This window comes from Polyergus mexicanus, unplaced genomic scaffold (assembly GCF_030449975.1).
Source record: "Polyergus mexicanus isolate NDT 795.1 unplaced genomic scaffold, iyPolMexi1.0 SCAF_10, whole genome shotgun sequence".
Classification (NCBI taxonomy): Eukaryota; Metazoa; Arthropoda; class Insecta; order Hymenoptera; family Formicidae; genus Polyergus; species Polyergus mexicanus.
Window position 1 is genome coordinate 9917204 of NW_027223330.1, and position 21550 is coordinate 9938753.

At 36.6% G+C, this 21550-nt stretch overlaps 1 protein-coding gene across 1 annotated transcript in view; it reads left to right on the forward strand.

Annotated features, from left to right (window-relative positions):
• Positions 1-11000: 11000 nt before the first annotated feature.
• Positions 11001-21550, forward strand: part of Ed (hemicentin protein echinoid) — a 174662-nt gene continuing 164112 nt past the window's right edge. Inside the window, exon 1 of the mRNA XM_070303695.1 lies at positions 11001-11062. The gene's annotated coding sequence lies outside the window, so the exon portion shown is untranslated. The remainder of the gene's footprint in view (positions 11063-21550) is intronic.

Sequence of the window (21550 nt, forward strand, 5' to 3'; positions counted from 1 at the left end):
CCGTTACGGAGTAACGGAGGCGCCGACGCGCGTACAAAGGGGTGGATCCGAGCGAGCCACAGTTTCTGTCGTAAGCGTTACGATGCACTGCGACGCGGCGGGTGCTTGTTCGGGTGATTCGTTTCGTGCCGAGGGAAGAAAAGGAAAACAACCCTCTCCCCTGCCTTGTCGAGAAGAGAGCAACGCGGATGTACCGGAGACACCGATTTTCCCGGCAAGTAGGTCGGAGCGGCTGTGCGGAATTTCTATGGAATTTCCGGTGCTCCGTAGCCGTCGAATAACAGATTGCATTCGGGATAACGTCGACGCGATTTTTCCTACGATTTGGAATCACGAATTTTTTCCCACTTTGTTGCTAAGAACTTGCCATTGGAGAAATGCAGCATCGGCTTAGCCGGGTCAATGATCACTGAAGCGCGAAAGTTCGCAAGATTTCACGGCGAGTCTTCTCCCAGGCGGTTTTAAGGATATTGGAATGGCGCATGTGCAATTGCGTTTATACTGTATTACGTAGTTTAATTTAAACTAAATCTCTCGTTTGCTCGACTGTAGTCAAGAGAAACGACCGGGTCAAATGCATTTTGGACTATCCGAGTAGAAAGGCCCACGGCGAAACTTTATCCAACTTCCGTGCTTTAGTTATCATTGATCAAGCATGAATCCAACCTTTGATACAGGAAAATATGTCGTTAAATTTGCTATTGAAATTTTTAAAAATGAGTGAAAGAGAAATGTGTTAAAATTGAATGATAATTAAAATATAAAGGTTTGTAATATATAATAGTGAAAACGGAAGATGGGTATTAAAGTAATGATGATCTCTGGTACTCTCTCTTCTTCGGAAGAGACCGGCGCACCGCGAAGAGCGAACACGACATTACGCGCGCCACATTACGTCCATTTATCCATCAACGCAGCGACATCCCCGTCTTCCGGTCGTGTGTTGGTTGATCCTCTTTACCCTCTGTGCAAACGACACAGCGCCGCTAACGGCGGCGTCTTTGTCCGGGGCGCAGCGACGTGGAAATTGCTTTCACAATATTAATACGTCCGATAATCTCGCAAGGCTCTGTTTTCCGTGTAGATACGCGCGCGGGGGCTCGCGTTAATCCCGCGTATAGTTTCCAATTATAACGGCAGGCTTTCATTAAGCGCGAGCGCGCGCGCGCGTGTTCCTTTGTCCCACTGTAACCATTTACGTTGCACATTTATCGGGACGTATGTTATATAACCGCCTGTCCGAAACATTTTAACGTTTGATACCGTTCTACGTTACATTTTAGCACGCTCGACATGACCGCAGCCGCGATTGCGGGCGCAGCTTGACGCTCTCTGGGAAGACCCGCGGACATATTATACGGGATGCCGTGTGAAAAGCCGCATATTAACCGGAAACGGAGATTCAACTTCTCGTTGAGAAATTAAATGCGAGATTGCGAAGTGAATAGATTTTTTTTTTTTTTTTTTTTTTTTTCACTATTTCCCTTTTTTCCAGAGAGTGAAGTTTTCGTTTTAATCGAGAGTATGCAAGCTCATAAATATTTACACAAACCTGATATTTTAATAGTTAGCCCATGTGTGAATAATTAATACGTTTTATGTGCAGATAATAATATATTTATTATTCGTGAAAATGCGATTGGATACTTATCTGAAAAATTAGAACATTCTGACCTAATAATAAATTGTCAAGCTGTCACGTGAAAACTCTTGGACGCGTCAATAATATTATTTTATACACTATAAGATAAAAATATTTTAATCGATAATGTTAAAAAGACAAGTACTAATTTTCAAAATATATTATAGAAAAATACAACACACATACATATATGTTACATGAATTGTAACGTCTTATATACGTATATTTATATGACTTGATTGATTTCCCGCATTTTTAATACTTATGTCAGTCAAATTTAAAATACCCGATACTTTGTCAGAAACGTCATTTATTTAATTTCAAAATAAATTAGAGTTGAAACAATTCATCGATTCTCTAAAGGCAAGCACACACCGAGTTTAAATCGTGGATAGGGAGGATATGCAAAATGGATCGTGGGTGTACAGATGATCATTGGATCTCTGGCGAACTCGGCGAAAGATGCTGACAAAATATCGGACATTTGTATACCGGACGACGCGGGGGGAACGAAATAGAGTTTAATATTCTGTAGGATGATCTTGTTGGCAGCGGGAGTAAAAAACGCGCTGCCCGCACCGAGCGAAGATCGAACGCAGGGACCGTTTCATTGCCTACGGCGCTCCATTTACTATTCCCACAGGGTACCGAGAGGAAACGCTTATATGGAGCTGCCATTGTATTAGGGTGCCGTAGCCTCGGGGTCTTCTATCTATCATCGAGCATCATGCTGGGATCGCAACCCTCGGCGCTTACCGCGTCGCGAGATCCCGTATTGGGTCCTATTGCGATACGTCCGACCTATATCTTCGCGATAATCAAGTGGCGTCCATAACGCATTTATTATATAATATCCGCGAAATACAATTGCATGATATTGCGAAATAGATCGCCCTTAGATGCAAGGGAAAACTACTACCCGACTCTTGGCACTCGAAATAAAAAATGGGCTTTCCTCATCGTTCTCTTCGACGTTTAGAAAATGATTAAAACCATCAATATCTATTTAAAATAAGCCATCCTAATACTCGGAGTAATATAATTATAATTGAAAAAGATATGATCATTTTTTTATCGCGAATACACGGAGATGAAGCTACGGGTCGGATTTTTCGTTTGCAAGGATTAAGAAAATTTTTCTGTCCCTCCTCAGAGAGAGAGAGAGAGAGAGAGAGAGGCGTCGCTGGAAAATCTGCATTGAAAGTTGGAGCGGATTAGAGCAAAGTAGAAACTACCGGGTGGTCGTAATTTGTTCATAAAGTGCCGCACGGGTCGGTGTTAACCGTAATGTATAGCGTTATATGTAGTCGGGTTAGTAACCGTAATAGGTGAGAAAAGGGATAGCGAAAAGTCAGCCGTTTGCCAACTAAAGTATGGCGTGGGATATTAAAAGGAAGCAGTTGAATCGACCGAAATCTCGATATATGTGGTGGAACGATAGGAAAGCGCTCCTGCATTTTATTCGTGCGCGCATCCGTATGGTAAAGGAAGAAGGTTTTAACAATTGGCTCGAAGTTACATAAATTCTCGAATCTGTCTTATTTTAAAATTGCGTAATAGAATTTCTGAAAATTTAAGGCGGAACTGGATGGATCAGCTACGTCGAAAGTTAATAAATCTAATACATTTCGAGATTCATGAATTTAACATTGCGCAAAAAGCACACTTTTAGTCTTTAAAAATAGAAAATTTATAATCAATTTGTGAATTAAAATAAAAATTTGCCCTATAAAATTAAAATTTTTATTTTCATAAATTTTCGTTTACAGTCCCTATAAAATTTTCGTGTGGTACAATCATTATAGAAAAAAGTTTATCGTTAAATATTTATACGATTTTGAGATTAAATCATTTTCTGCAGGGCAAATATTTACTTTAATTCATAAATTAATTATAAATTTTATATTTTAAAAGGCAAAAAGAGTTTAGCACAATATCAAAAATTCATGAATCTCAAAATGTGTATTAGATTTATTAACTTTTGATGTGATCTCTCTCTCTCTCTCTCTCTCTCTCTCTCTCTATCCAGTTGTTCCATAAATATCTTTTCATATGAAATTTAAGTATCTTATGCAATTGTTTCAATATAATTAGGAGAAAGAGTAATTTAAGAGAATGATTTCAATAAGATATGAGAATATCTCTCCCTTTTTTTAAACAATTGTTTGTATAATACAATAAGATTTAGAATTAGATTAGAATAAGATTAAGGATAAATTCATGTACAATGTTTTCGTTATCTTATCGTGACTATAATTAAATAATAACGAACTTTTATAATACTTTAATCGATTCGTATCGCCTAAAGGTTTCTACCATAAGAGAAATGCGAATATAGATGCTTGAGAAGGGTCGCTCATTCAATCTCATACTAAGTTCATCACCCCTCGGCCCTTCTTACATTTTATCAGCGTTCGTCTGTATGTGTTTCGGATTAGCGACACACGAAACTGTAGGGCGGTACTATCCCCCTACAGATTCCGTGGATGATTATCGTTATTCAGGGACAGGCGGTGGTCGAAATAAATACGACCTGTACCCTCGATTCTCGCGCGTCCATTGTGACGATTAAACTGAGCTACGCGAATGGCGATTTACGTCAATTTTAACCGCAAGGGAAATTCTGGCAAATATCTCTTGTCTCGATTATAAACGATGAAATGCTATACCTTATGGTATACATTTATACGTTTTAATTTCTAATTTATATTTATTTCAACTCGTTTATTCGAATAAATCAATACCACTTGCAAAAAATATGCAAGATCAAATACAATGAATAAATCTCTTTGATAGAAATGAGCACATATATGTCAATTACGATTAAACAAACAATATAATCGCTGAGGAGAATCTGACGATCCTATAATTTCTATATCTGTAACAATGGATGCGAACGAGAAAAAGAAAAGACAGAGAAGAGAGTAAAAACGAAATATCGAGCGGAAAGCAGGAGAGAAGGGAAAAGGAATGAAAGCATGACGTCAGTTGGAATATTCTACGTCGCGCGAGGTCATTATCCCGATACGCTCCCAATTTCCCGATGAACATCGGAATGTCGATCGAATCGTAGGCCTAACCCGCGCGTAATCCTTCCTAATCCTGAGGGGAGAACCCTGGGGATCTGTGCAAACTGGCAATCTATTCCTAATGTCTCTGCTAATCCCTAGTCCCGCGAGCGGCGTAGCCGCTGTCCGCGTCTAATGGTCGTATATATTCTGCAACAAGGTCCCTCAAAAGACCCCGCACGGCGGGATTGATAAGAGAGAATCTTTCCCGATCACCTAAACGTGTTCGCGCGACCATCATCGGAATGTCGCTTCTGAGATCCTGGAATCGCGTCGAGAATCGGTCTCCCCATTTACTCAATCGAGAACGACGTCGTTTTTCCGCATCGCATCGTTCGAGATATCGTTCGGATCATCCGTGACTTATGGGGAGTCTCCTATAAGACTTACGGAAAACGCAATTATTTCTCGTCACGTTAGTGTTATCCGTGATGGAAGATTTCGTTATTGGACTACTCTGTCATTTGAATCAGCGCGTTGTGTACGTTAAGTGCTACTAATGTCGCATACGCAGCATCCCAGCTCTGATGGATGAGAATATTCCTCTACTCTCGGAGAGTTGCACCATTGCGTGAAAATCATACAGCCATATCCAGGCATTAATATATATATATATATATAGGGACACATCACGTATTCCCTCACACTTTCTCTTTGATACAGGTATTTTTAAAAATCAAATTGGCAAGAAAGCTACTTGTTTTTCTATAAAGATATAAATAGTTTTTCACGCGTGTCATGTATTATCATCACAATAATATCGAATTTACGATTTAGAGAAAAATAAATAATAAAAAAGATATTCTAAATCTACAATTTTTTTTAAATTTATCTTCATATTTAAAAATTAAAATGATAGTTAAAAATTAAGAGAGAATGCGCGGAAAAAACAATATAGTGTTTATATTTAAAATAAAATAATATAATGTTTATATTTAAAATATCTAAAACACTTATACATCTAACGTGATCAATAGTATGTGTGTGTGTGTGTGCTCTGGTTAAGACGTAACTTTAATAAATTCACATATTATTAATTAATCACGCGACTTGACAATTGATAATTGTAATAATAGTAGAAAATGATGGAGTTTAGCGCACATCTCTATCATTTATCACGTCTGGTCTATGCAAGTTTTTCCACAACTTGACTTTTTATTATAATAGTTGAAACAAAGTAAAATAATATATTTAATAAATATTTCATCGCGAAACAAAGATTACAAGTAATTTTAGAAATTTATTCAGCGACATTCATAAATATTAGAGTACTTGATATTTCTTTTGGAGTAAAAGGATTTTGAGAGTAAAAGGATAAGAGCGTATTTTTATAATAATTTTATACCTAATGTATACATAGGTCTGCTGCATTTCTGACTGCGTTTCTGCAGGCCTGCTTAATATATTAATGAATTTTAAATTTTCGCTGCGAAAACATTGCAAATAATGAGCTATATCGGCTTATATTACGGTTATATCTATGATTGTTGCACCGAGAGCCGCGTTCAGGAAAGTTGCCGCTACCTCCGCTAATTATTGTAAGGTACTGTAATAATAGTAATAAATATATGGCAGTTCATGACGGGGAGGGGGGGGGGCGCGGTGGTATGAAAATATGGTAGACTCGGGACACAATACCATCCCGTAGAAACAATTATCGGACTTCGCGACGGCAGCGGCGGCAACTGCTGTTTGTATTGCGACAACGAATTTCCGTTGGGGAAGGAATTAGCATTGTGTGCGAGCGGTGTCTTTCGCACAAATCGGATTTACTTCGACCTTTAACCCTCTGATGCACTTTTCAATTTTCTATCCATTTCAAAGTTGCGCATAATACAATTTATCGTAACGATAAGATATTTACATTGCTTTTGCAACAGAATATGACAACTATACAGTATAAAGAAAATAAATATAAATCTCAATATTCTTAAGTTAAAATTATCTGTCGACAATTTATTTGAGATAAAATAAAGAACACGGCTTTGCTTTCTAGCTGTAATTTCTGCGAGAATCGACAGATTTTTCTGTACAGAGAATATTTATTGAATTTTTTTATACTCGCATCATCTGAATAAATCTTTCTTCGCGTTTTAAAAGAAAATTAAAAATGAATAAAAAATCAAGTACGTGACGAAATTGAAAATTTTTTAATATATATATATATATTATGTATTTTCAATATATCTATTTGTAGTTATAAACCATAATATTTCGTGCGTGGTTTAAAAATGGCGCTATTAACTTTATTTCGAAATATTTATGGAATTTTTTCCAGAGAAAAAAAAAACATTTAAAACCGATAATGCATAATTTTATAAGGATTACACGTATCTTAATTGTTTGCATTAAATATCCCTCGTGATACTGGATAGTCGTCGACGACGAACTCCGGAGATGATTCAACCGTGTCGCTTCCGTTTTACACACAATTTACGTTATTAGCCGTCGTGCTTTACGAGCCGTGAGTTGCGCGGCAACATAGACGCATCATTCTCCTCGGGTAAGAGCGTCTTGTGCTGTCCGCACCTCGGTATAATCCACCACGAGGGGGTTGCACCAACGTCGGTCATCTCCGGAAAATTACGGCTCGCATCGGGTCGAGATTAAACCCCGGCAGTCTCCGCCAACACGAACGGCATATACGAAAGGCTTTCATATCATTATGTCCGTGTATGTATGCATTCATGTATATGTGTATATGTGTGTGTGTGTGTGTATGTGGACGAATGGGTAGCTGCTGTATCTCACGTACGAGGAGAGTGAGCAGACATCTGGCTCGCGCATCTCGTCTAAGAACGCAAGAGGGTAATGCGGGAAAAGGGTTATACCGGAGAAGAGCATAGTTCGCAACCCTTTTAGCTTCTTACCCTTCGCCACGCGCCATCAGCGTTTCCTCTCTCGCACTTTCGAAATGTAGTCGCCAGTGGTGCATTATCGCGCGGATGCCTCGAGCTTCGGAGAAGGTCTGCGCGAATTTCGAAACCTCGTAAAAGCTCGATGTATGTTTACTCTGCAAATTTTTGATTGAAAAAAGATATTTATAAAAATACAATATAATATAAATCCGCATATATACGTATCACAACTGAAATATTAATTCCTATTTGGTCAATCTATTTCATAGCAATAACTTCTACGATGATAAAATTTTATGTGTGAAAATATATTACGTTCCCTTCGCGTGAATATTCTCAAAATAATATACAAAATATTAAAAATCAAGTATACATTTTAAAAAATTATCGTGAATTATTAAAAAAAAAAAAGAAAAAAAAATTATTTATAAAATAAAAAAAAAACATTCTAGAGATTTTAAATTTTTTACAATAGCTCAGAGATAGAAGCTTTCAAAATTGACTCATACCTTAATCTCTCTCTATCTTAGATTACCGCTAGTCTTTATTTTCCGTACCTATGTTATCAGTAGTTCGTGTCGATCCGGAGTGCCTCTTTCGTATTTCACTCCACTTCTTCGAGATTGCTAGTCGCCATCGTTGCCGCCGTTGCCGCGAGTTCTCGAGTTTCCCGTGGCTAGTGACGAGTTCTTGTGTTTGCCGTTTGCCTGGGTAATCTTCGAAGAGTTTGCTCAGGATAAAATATGTAGTTTCGAATTAGGCGGGCATAACGCCGGGTTCTATCGGTCCGTGAAACGCGCTCCAAGATGACGCGGACGAGTGGCTCTTTAGAAACGAGTAGAACAAAGCGCGTCTGTAAAGAGTGGAAGGGAGGCTTCGCATGGGCGTCTCGCGATACGAGATTACTCATATTTTGGATAGAAAAACATAACGACGCGACTGGTAATAAATCCCCTTTGTTTTTGTTTTCTTTTGCCTTTGCTTCAAACGGAATCGCTTTTCTTTCGGAGAAGGTTTCGCCATAATATACGATTTCTTATTTTATTGAGATTTAATAGTATATACGTATATATATATATATATATATATATATAAGAGAAATTAATGTAAAAATTAATTAACTCATTAATAATTAATTTTTACATTAATTTATCTCACCCTGCTAGATAAACAGAAAACTAGTACACCTTTTATCCTTTTCTATGTTCTCTCATTATTTCGCTTGCGTCGATACTTTTGATTCTATAAAATCAGTTAAATTTTTGAGAACAAAAAATAAATTTTTAATATATCTAAGTATTCATGTTTTACAATATTTTTTTATTATTTGTTGTTATTATGTATAAGTTTAAACATTTATTAAGTTATTTTATTTCTTTATGAATGTATAGTTTTTTATTAACTAACTGTATTTAATTTCTCATTAGCTAACTGGGGCTCTAATTCTTGTGAAAAATGTCACGTAATCTGGATTTTATTTTGTGACAATCAACAAGTATTGTATAACTATCCAAATAAAACAAATCCTGCACAATTATATATTTTGATAGCGTATTCTAATAATTAATTAGAATCGAGAAATTGTTTATTACAATAAATTTGAAAATCCTATGAAATTTGTATGGTAATTAAGTGAACTTATTAATAATGTCAATCTCGTATTTAATGGCCGATATTTTGAAAGAATTAAAACAGTAAAACAATGTCAAATAAAAAAATTAATAATTTGATATTTTAATCATTTTTTAAAATCTCGCATAAATAGGAAACACAACTCGTAAAAACAAATTACACACACACACATATATATATATATATATAATATATAATTATATAATCATCTAGTATAATTATATAATATCGTAAATATAATATATTTTATATTACACACATGCACATATATTATAAATATCTTATATATATATATATATATATATGTAATAGGTAATAATATATCATATACAGGTTGAATTATAAGTATGTTTTAAAACTTCATGAGAGCACAATAGATTTTATAATGACTGAGTTTCAAATCAGATTAGGCGAGTGTCGCGACGCCAATATATTTTTGTTTATTTCTGTGAGGCTTTTTGAGCGGCATTTTTTCTTTCCACGATGTTGTGTCTCTAGAGTGTTTTGATTCTGGGATAGTGTTTGTTTATCAACACACGCTATTATCCACTGAAAGGAAGGGGAAGATTTTAATGTAGGCCCCTGTACCTGAATATAGTAAAAGAGACAACGTATATTTACAATCAAGTCAGTATGCTTGAGGCAGTTCAACCGAGCGGTATTAGTATCGATTAATTTACTGTAACAGTGTAAAGAATGTTTTCATTTGAAGAAATGAGTGATATTCATATCAGATATATTAAAATGCAATACTTATTTATCTCCTTTATTTCGATAACAAAGCATTTTCGATCTAATGTTCATATAGGAACATTTGTTCATACTTTTTATAACAGAAAGTTTTAAAACATACTTATGACTCATTCTATATAATATATAAATTCTAGGATAACCTGTATAATACATCGGTAATTAATGTTGAATGATTCGAGTAGACGAAAGAGCGTGATATATCGAGATTTTCCACAAGTATTAATTACACGAAACATATTACGCATTAGATAAATTTTGATTTCTTACGTTCTATCTGCTTTTTAATTAATCGCCAATTAATTTAACGCGCGATATTAGTTTAAACTTATCGCCCGAATCTTTCGATCATCGGCGGAATGTCGTGAAGTTGGAACGGAACGTCGTAAAGTTGGAACGGAACGTCGCGAATCCGGTGTGGATCGACTCCGACATCGCAACGGGTTTAATTAGTAAGTAACGTCCTAATTTACTTGATACCTTAATAATTATCATTTGCATAACTCAAATATTTATCAATCGCGAATGAACTCGGCGGTCACATGTCGGTGATCCGTCAAAATCCGAGAGTTACTCGATCGTGCGGTGCACGGTCAGTCGACGAACCTAACCATATTTTGGAATATCGTACATTTCATGCGTGATTATTTATCTTTACATTTAACCCGTGTATTTATTCACTTATGATGCAGTACGAGTATGGTATAATCGCTGTAAAACGAGCGTATATATTACTTGTTAGCAACAGGTGCAGCGTTGTCGCCGCGAAGGACGCGTATTTGTCGAATTTTCTCTCGCCGTTCAAAGATTTCTTCATTTCGAGCGAGAGTCGTAGCTTTCTATGCCCGTAATATTTGTTTTTATTCTTTTATTACGTCGTATAATAAAATTTATACGCGTAATGTGCATGAATGCCGGTAAGGAGCCGCGTATCGTCGCTTTATGATAATTATTTTACACCCAATTATAATTAACTATGCTTTCGCAGGTGAATATTGTGCATATGAATAAGAATCAAAAGAACAAGAGCGAAGAAGGAAAGGAAGGAGGAGAAGGAAGAGGAGGATGAGGGGAAAAGACGCTACAGATGTGTGACGGGTGACAACTGTAGAGTGAGCAATAATTTATTTTATTATGTTTAATGTTATTTTCGTGAAAGAGAAGAGAGAGAGAAACGTTGCCATGGTTTATGTAATATGTGTATATATTAATTTTTTTAAAGTGTTTAAAAAGAAAATATTTACACAGAAGAGCGTTTTTCATACGCGTGTAATATTTTTTATGTTCACTGCAAATAGTCAGAGTATCTAACATTTATGCAAGTGAATTTTTTCTACTTGGACACTCATATTTTATCGTATTGTTAGAAGCATGAATATCTAACACGTATACCGATAATGTTTGACATATCGAGTCGCTGCGCTTATCGGTCTTTGTTTAAAATGTTGAGCTTGCATAGATACTTTAATAGAGACTAAATGTAACGCAAAAAAAGTAATTGAATGTGGTGCGCTCTGTTCTCACTGGTCTCTAGACGCAATTAATCATCGAATATCGCGGAATGAATAACGTTCCTGTGTTATTTATCGCACTTTTGAAATGCTACACGCATTGAATAAATTTCTTATTCATGCGATATGAAATATTGCCGTTTAATAACCTCGGTAGAACATAACATTCTCTGATATTCTTCTTAGTGCGATTTTTATATACGTTTACTTTTAGCTTTGAATGACTTTAATTGTGCGAAAACTTTAGATTTCTCACGATAAAAAAAAAATCTTACACTTTATTTAATCTCAAGTAAATTATATTTAATAAAATATTCGCAAGCTTCTATTTGGTTACACCTTGTATATCTCTTATGAACGATAAGGGTATTAAGTTATTTAATTAAGCTTAACTCGGTGTGATGTAAGTAACGTTACACAAGTAACATTTTACTGTTAGTGCTCGTTGAATAGTTTGCCCCAAACTCTTCGCAGTGTCGTTATAGTAGGAACGAGCTGCGGAAAAGCAAAAAGATGAGAGAGAGAGAGAGAGAAAAAAAAAGATAAGATGCAATCGTCGCGGTCGGTTTAAGAAGAATCGCTGGCGCCGGGCATTTCCGACGACGTCGAAGCGAGAATGGTGGTGAAGTTAAGACGTGGGTGAGAGAGACGCGCGGGCAGAGGAAGTGCGCCCTTTCCTCCAGATGGAGAAATATTACGGTCATTATCGCGGTGCCATGAAAGTTTGGCCGAGTCGGTCCGTTCCCTAGTCGGTGAACGCACGGGGAAACTCTAACGGGGAACTGTGTTTTATCAAACGATTCTCCCCGCGCGTAATATCCTGTCGAAGTCTCGTCACCATTACTGTCCAACAATCCATAAAAATAACTCGATTGTTTAGGTTCTCCCATTCGTCGATCTCGAGAGAAGCGAAAACTCCTCGGCGCGCGAATTATCAATTATCGCGTTCGTTGATTTATCGAAACGTTTAACGAAGGGATTTTCTTTGCGCCCTTATTTTTCGCGCAATTTTCGTCGACACGTGATAATTCGTATACGTGTTTTATAGAAAAGCTATTATCAAAGATTACGAACGATGTCCGTGGTCGTTTCTTCTTAATTTCATCAATCGATGATCTCAATTCGAGAGAGTGCAATTTTTGTATCAATCTTATTATCTATTTATCTATGTTATCTAAATTTTAAGTATTAAAACTTGTATGTAAAGTATTAAAATTTGAAGTCTAAAATATCTCGCAATAGTACAAAATATAGAATCCTAATTAAAGTGATGCGATTTGTCAGAGAAATGCAATCAAAAGATAAATGTTTTATATCATGTGCGCAAAAAAACGATTTGGCTTCGATTCGTCTCTCGATTTATCAAGAATAAGAATCGAAGATGTCGCGAAACAAATTGAGACAAATTGCCATTACGAGAGTTTTACTTACTCGTATACAGTCGTAAAGTCTATCTTATTAACAAACAAAATAGAGGAAGGATGGGAGGGAGGGGAGGAATATAGAGAGACCCATTGTAACATATAATAGCTCAATTATCAAGAAAGACGGTACGACGATTTCGTTTGTCGAGCACGTCTGCTAGCCTAGCTCTTGCTTGTATATCGTTGCGTACTCACGAATCACAACGACGACAACGGTGTTTCCGCCGGTTAATGTTCGCGATAGTTTCCTTCGGTCCTTTGTTCCACCGTAATGACCAGGACGCTCCTCTTTCCAGACGGCTTCGAGATTGCGCCGTAAAGAACGTTATCTCGGAGCGGTGTTTTCATCGGATTCTCCTCCGTCTTACTCGCTCCTCTCCTCCTCATCCTCGTGAGTAGCGTCGCGCAACAACGATCGTTTCGTTTTCGCGAAGGAAGAAAAATTGCGCCGTTGCTGTTACCGTTGCTCGAACCAGTTGAATATATGTACCATATATCGCCCGCATGGTCCGTCTATGGAAATCGTGCGCGAATCTAAATATTTATGTCCCGGGTATATGCGCATATCTTATATGCCGTGGATTTTTCTTCCAAGAGTCGCCGTGTGTGTTTGTGCGTGTATTTGAACACTTAGGAAGATCGTGCGATGCGTTACGACAATCGTATAATCTGACGTCAGGACACTGTCGTGACAATCGTGCTCTTTGCCGATAAATGTAAACGATTTCTGCATCTAATAAATCGCGGATTATAATCAAATTAAAATAATAAATGTGATCGGTAATTCTTATAAAAAGTTATATATGTACGATATATGTTAGGTTATACTCTATTCTATATTAATAATTTAAAAATAATTATACGATCACGATTGAAATCGCACAATAAAAAAAAGCACGGAAAAAAATTGCTCCATTATCAATTTCGATAAAAATAGAAAATTAATGAACACGATAATATTAATAAATCATGCGCCGCACAAGCTTTCGCTTGATTCTTGAGATCGATAATAGAAAAATCTGACAATTGAATTATTTTTACGAATTTTTACACAGTAATAGGGATAAAATTCTTGGATAGCATATATTAATATATTTAATCTTTCCTCCATCCTTTTCGCTTTACGTGTCGCTCGCTAAATGTTTTATGTTCCATTAGAATAAATTTGGATTTTCCTATGAAATCTTCTCTATCCGCCGGTATTTTCGTTGCTCCTGAGAACGTATTCGTCCTAGGACAATAACGAATGTATCTCTTTTTTTATCTTCTTCCTCTTTTCTCGTCCTCTTTCTTTCTTTGTTACAAATAGATACGAATTCGCGAGGCAGTTTACTAGAAGAATTTCAGCCATTACGGTATCTAATATTTCTTCCCATTTGCCTGCGAACTTTTTCCCCTTCGGGTATTATCTCTCAGGTAGAATCGAGCGCTTTTACTCGCCTATGGAGACCGTCGATTTGCCGACTCGTAAACGCGCGATCGCTTACGCTCTTAGACCGGTATATTTGAGTTCGTTACCCTTGCGTTAACATTTACGTTATCATTTGCTATGAAAAATGGAGGACGAAGATCGATGCCGTCGCGAACTGCGGCCGCCTTAGCGGGATATATCGACGAGATAGCAATATAACGTACCTATCCATACGATGCGTGAGCATCCTGCCGCTATTTCCATAAATAACAATACATTGCGTTCTACGCCGCGTCCCCCCTTTTTTTTTTATTTTTTTTCCCAGCCCTTTTTTCCTTGGCCGATAATAAACTAAAACGTCACGCGTCGAAGTCTTTTTCAGTATTCTTCGTCTATTACGTAAATATTACGTCGGATTATGCGAGATTTACGAGTGCGATACAGTTACATAACACGTTACCAAATAGAGCGAATGGAAAAGCGATATACGATTTATATACGTAAATATTTGCAATGTTATTTTCGATAATGTTATTTTGGCAAAATGAAAGAGAAACTCTGCACTCACACGCACACACATATGTTGCATATCTTCAAATATAATTATAACAATTTATAGCATTAATTTTCCAATGTGCTTTCACGTATTGCTTAATTGATCGGTCAACTTTGTGTTGAAGGGACTTTATAATCGTGAAATTTTGATGATTGTACGCGATCGAAATGACAGAATTGCTATTGAATAATCTGAAATGTCTGCGGCTATTGGGCGTTTCTGCTGACACTATTGTCCACGTATTCGATATATTACAGTTGCTTGGGCCTGTTAAAATTGGACATGAACGCGAGATGTCAGAACGTGATTGGTTCTAAGTGACGAATGTCATTGTACGATGATGTCGTCAAACGTTGAATTTCGCGTTGCTCGTACTGTTTGTCGTGCGCATACCGACCGGAAATTTAATCAGCGGTAAATGGCTAATGCGTATACTCGCTGTCTCTAAATCGTCTCCTACGATCTCTAACCATCTTCTTTCTTCTCTTTTCTTACCGCGCCATTTCCTTTTGTCGCCACTTTTTCCTAAACTTCAGCCAAATTGAATTAAATCAAAGATTAATCGTAGTAACTTGTATACAATTTTTACATGGATCTCGTTTAAATATATTAGCGTGACAGTGCGCAATATAAAAAATTTTAACTATGGTAAAAAACATTATTGCATAAAAATTATTATTTTTTTTCTTTTTTAATATAAATTTAATAGTAATTCGAATATCATCTTCTTTAAACATTTATGTTATAATAATTTTATCCTTGATAAAAAATGTTGCGTTTAAAAGCGACATGAAAATTATCAATCAAGAATTTGATCAAAACTTTTACGCTTTTCTTCATCTCTCTCTCTTTTTTTTTTTTTTACACATAAAAAATGTGTTACAGAGCTTTAGAATATTTTTAGAAATATTTCTTTTTTTTTCTCTCTGTCTATTTCTTTCTCCTCTCTCTCTCTCTCTCTCTCTCTCATGTCTTGATACATTTCGTTATATTGACAGAACAATTATTCGCGCGCGACGCGACGAGATAAGCTTCGGTAAAATTGAATTAAATCAAGGCTTGACCGCGGCGGGCATTAATCAGCGTCAATTACGGTGCGTAAACGGAACGCGTGCCTCGTGCTCTCGCCGTCTTGCTTCTTCGCCTTCTCTCTCCGCCGGTGGTCCCGCTCCCTTCATGGCACAACGCCATCATCGTCCATCCCCATCGCGTATGCTCACGGCAGCGTGTTATTACGATAGCGTACCGACACGAATCCATGGCGGGGACTCGAGCAGCGCGACACGGGGCTCGTTTAATACCGATAACACCCCTTGTGCGCCCACCGCGCGCGTATAACTTGCATTTTTCTCTCGCTTTTTCACCGTCCTCTTTTCTTCCCCGCCCCCTCTTTTTTTTCCTCGCGTGTCCCTACTGCGTTATTCTATTCCTTCTTTACTGATTATTATCGACACGCCGCTGCTTGACTAAGAATTTTTCGCGTTTTCACGCTGGATTTGTATCTTTTATTCGTTGCTTTCAATGATTAAAAGTGTATTATTCTTGATATTTTTCCCGAAATTCGATCTAAATGTCAAGCGATAAGGAAAAGAAAACAATGGTAGTTGATAAAATTGGACACATTCTACGAATTAAATAATAATGTGACGTATACATTTTCTTTGGATTAATAAACAATTTTCAATCCGTTCTTTTTACAAATTAACAATTTTTTTTTTAAATAAATAAATGAAGAAAAATTAAACAATTGCGCGATGCTAACAAGACTGCAACGAGTCTTAAAGCGCGTTGTATTTAAGTTTCGTCGTATAGGGGATTTTTCGTGCTTTTCATCGTGCATATAGCTACAATATTCTGGAAGATGGTAGAGAAAATAGCGGGAGCAGTATTTCATATTTAATCTCTTAACTCTTAAACGTCCCCGCGATAAATTTCGAGTGATTAGCATAATGCGTTAGCGTATACGTGTGCGTGGCATGTGCAATTAAGTAAGTGTGCCATACAGAGCTTTTCGCGCGCATTTTATCTCCCTCCTGAGGGTCGCCGCGATACGGATATACGTGCGGCGCGATGCACGTGTGCATCCTCTTTGCACCAAAGGCGTGTCATCGTTGGCCCCTCGATCCCCCTTGATCGATGAGCTTCGTCCGTTCGTCCCCTTTGTGGTACTTTTCGTTCATTCGGCGACATTGCCGTTTGATAGCCCGCCTCGGAGTCTGCAGAAGCGAGATCGTAGCACAAATGCAATTCAAAGTTTTCGACGACGGTAAACAGTTTCCTCGTTGTGTTGATCCGACGGGGACTCAATCGCCCTTTGTAGCAACATAAAGCGAAATAGCCTTCCTGTGCATCTTCGTAAAAAGGGAGAGAAAAAAAATATGCTTTCCACTTTGGATGCATGCATATCTCTGAAACGATATATTTCGAGCTTCCGTTATGAAATATAAATTCCGATATCGTTTAATTTTTTCATAAAAATATATTTGATATAGAGATGTTGGAATAGAAAGGACTAATTTATTTTCTCCTATGTAATATCACTATGTATTTTTTCGTTTTCCTCCATTTTATAACGCGTTTTGTTTAAATTGTAAGTTATTTCATTATCAAAGAAATTTGTATTACGCCATTTCTTCTTTTCATATGCATTCTTCTTGTTTGAAATAGTTTATACATTCGCGTTTATATATCAGTGCACGATGAATAACTATTGCTATATTGAATTTTAAATTTGACAAGCAATTCCCGCGCAGGGAATTCTAAACACGCCGACAACAATGTTATCGCTGCCCACATTTTTACTTGAAAGATCAACAATAACGCTTTGATTTTTAAACCTTTATTTTTTACTATCTCGAACCGATATTATTACAGTTTGAGAGTTTATACTATGTTTAGCGAATTGTAAAAAATTTTACATTTCAATGCGATCGGTTATATAATCTCGGATCAACAATCGAATCAAAATTTAAACTATATCGAGTGAAGATTGACGTAAACAATACACGTCATCCAAAAAGTTGGAACAATTTCTCCGTTTTACTGGAAACTTTGTAGAAGCAAACTTTTTAGAAGCAAACTTTATTGACGTCAAAATATAGCGCCTGATTACGCTCAAGTATTTTCTAATTAGTTGGTCAATTACATTTTGACATGTACGTTCGAACGTGAAATATTTCCATGTGAGAAAATAGTCATCTAAAATTTTTAACCAAAAGTTTTCGCAAGTAAGAGAGAGAAAGAGAAACAGGGAGGAAGCACGTTTATATTTCACATTGATGTCTGTTTAAATATTTCATTCGATTGTCCAGTAGATATATATATAAATATTTTATCCCATCGTCTGGCCTTAGATTTATATTATTTTACACACGGCCATGTGTACCGCGCGCAATGTACTTTGTATGAAAACTTCCATAAAAAAAAAAAAAAAAAAAAAAAAAAAACGGCGCCAAGTCCTGTGGTTTTTAACCTCTCGCGTGACGCTGTTGTATGCATCAGAACGTAGATAAAACTTAAAGAATTCTAATGTAGATTATTACGCGACGGAAAATATACCGACGTACTATAGTTATTCCCCGCGAACGAAATAGGAACGAGCGAAGCGACAAGTATGCCGCTGCGAATCTAAGCGTGAAAGTTATGCGAAAACGCGTAATTTTCTCTGATTGCGAGTGAGAAACGCACTCATTCTCTGGTACTACTGCTTTTTGCGTTTTATATTGCTGCATATTTTCTCTTTTCCTCGTTATTTCGCGCGTCGCTTGCGCGTTACTCTAAATATAAGAACACGACGTCTTTTTTTCTTTTTTCTTAGGAAATAAGAATTAAAATTAAAACAGTTGATTCATTTATTCACTTATTAATCAGTCAATTAATTTATTCACACTTTTATTCATTTTTATTTATACGCTTTTAACAATCCCTCGCGAATTTCGAATCAAAATAAATTTTAAATTTTTACACGCTTACATCGAGGTTTAAGATTGCGATCGTAATTCGTGATTGATTGATAAAACGAAAATTAACTAACGCGTTGCATTTCCGTGCGAAGCAATGAGAAAATAGCAGAAAAGCTTGCGGAGACGACTGATACGTATGGCTATGCCGGTTCGTGACGCTCGTCCGGCGAAATCTCGTTTCGCGGATCGTGACCGTTCCGGGGTGGCTGCGTGACATATCCGGCAAGTTATGGTACCTCGTAATAAAAAGGAAAAGATAATGGAAACAAGGAAAAATAAGATTCGCGAGCGAGGAAAGAGATGCTTTAAAATCTATCTACTCTCACAGCAATTATACGGTCTTCGATGTCGTGTCTTTTCTTGCTTACGTCGTCGTTAACGGATATCTTTTTACCACGAATTTTTTAAATAATGTAATTTTAACTTATTTATTTTTAATATTAAACCTTCGATTAAACCTCTTTTGGTTTCCATTTTTTTTTTTGGGGGGGGGGCGGCCATTACGTATCTATATATTAAAAAATTATGTATTATATATTTCTTTGTATAAGATTTTATAAGAATTTGTATTCCGAGAATACATTTGCGTAATTTATCCTGCAAAAGTAATTTAGAAAAACGCTTGTGGATTTCTGCTTATCAGCACGATGCTAATTGCAATGCTTTTATCCGTACGATTAGTCGTAATTCAAGCTTGGTTTCTGCATGCTAGTTGAGTTAACTTTGACATTTCGAGGGTAAAATCTATCGAGTATTCGTAATTCGCATGAAGTATCGGTGATCGTGCATTTAGCTAAAGGACACAATACATAATTTATTGCGTTATCTCCTTGCATTTGCGAATCAAATGTTTGCGGTAATATCGATCGAATCGTTAAAAGAACAAATAATAGCACAAGATATAAAATTCTATTTTTTTTTTTCTTAAGTGAGAAATATAATTTATAATACCCAGGTCGTCCAATTAATACATTTCTCTATTTATATAAAGCAATTAAAAACTCACATGTCAATTTTTAACATTCTTTTTTTAACGTAGCTGACAAAATATGGGTTAATTAAATATAGTAGATATATTTTTATCATGATTTTTATAAGTGTATACATTTTTTAATTAAAGAAACTAAATACCATATATCTAAATTAATATCCTTATCTAATTATTACTTATTAATAAATTATATAGAGAATGATTTCTAAATATAAATAAATTTATAAATAAATTCTTAATCAAATATTATAATTCTATATATATAAATTATGTAAATATATATTATGTAAACTATATAAATTTTTTTCTCTTTTACTAAAAAATATTTTGTTCTCAAACGCACTTATATATCATCTTATAAGAGAAAGAGAGAGATATTGTACCATATTCTGTCCTATTATATTTTCATCTAATTGTAAGACCCGGTCTAAGTTTCACGCTGGCCGCTCGTGTTCCATCATTCGCGGTATAACAATAGCATCGTATCGGTATTCGTCGCGCGTAGAATGCTCGCTTACATAACCGTTCTTAACACCCAATCTCGTTATATATCGAGACCTGTTATCAACAGATCTTCGTCTTTCTCTTCTCTAACGATCATTCATTAACCTCTCTCCGCTGTATTCGTCTTAAGAGAGCACGATCTCATTAACTTTGGTTTCCTTCCGAAGCGTTAAAAGAATCTTTCGAGTGACAGTTAATTATGTTGCGCCGTTTTTGCTACGACGACATACGTATGGCTAATCAGGTGACATTGATTGATTAGCATCGATCAGCTATTATAGATATATAAAGATGGGACATGCAATGAGATTTGCATAGTGAGCGATAATTCGCGTTGCCGCGACACGACATATATTAAAAAGAAAGATTAAAAAATATTAAAGAGATATAATTGTTCTTAAAATATCTTTTCCAAATCGTATCTCGAACATATTATTGCGACGTAATAAACTTAAGCATCTTGCTATTTGGAATAATTTAATAAACTGTCGATAATGGGCGATAATGGAAAATCTTGCTCCAGAAAGCTTGTCAAAAATACCGCTTTAAAATATATATCGACGTATTCATTCCCGATGACTATCTAACGTTTTAGCAAATTCCGAATCTAGTCAATCTCTCTCTCTCGCTCTTTCTCTCTATCTATCGGTAGTGACCGGGTTCCGATTAACATGGCAATCCCGATGTTCCGGGCGCTAACTGAATATCCGAGCGTGTAAATACGTCGCCCCGTCAACGAACGCCTCGTGCAGCGGAGCAAAGTAGATGCGGGATGTAGCGGGTTTGCGTGGATCTGAGGCCAACCGATTCGCCGATGGCAATCACGAAGAAATTCAATTTATCGGTACGGTCCTTGTCGCGCGCGGGCGCGGGGGCGGGCGCGGGCGCGGACCGCCTGTATCGAAATTCCCTCGGGGCTGCTGTCATCGTACTTTAACCTCGAGATACATTCGCGTGCCGCGTTATTGCCACACGTTTTCATTTGCTCTTATTTATCCCTTGTCGAAGCCCGAGCCAATCGCAAGCGCAATTGTAACAATTATGGAGCAAGAGGTCCGAGGGAAAGAATTAACCGGGCAATCTCGATATATCCGCGAGTAAAAAGGAAAAGCGATTGAATTCAGAAAAAGGCAATGGGTAGAACTGAAAAATTTTTTAATTAAGAAATCGATATCTCTCTTCAATATTGTCGCAACGTATATATACTGTCTCTAATGATAATTATAGAGTTTATCGTCGTA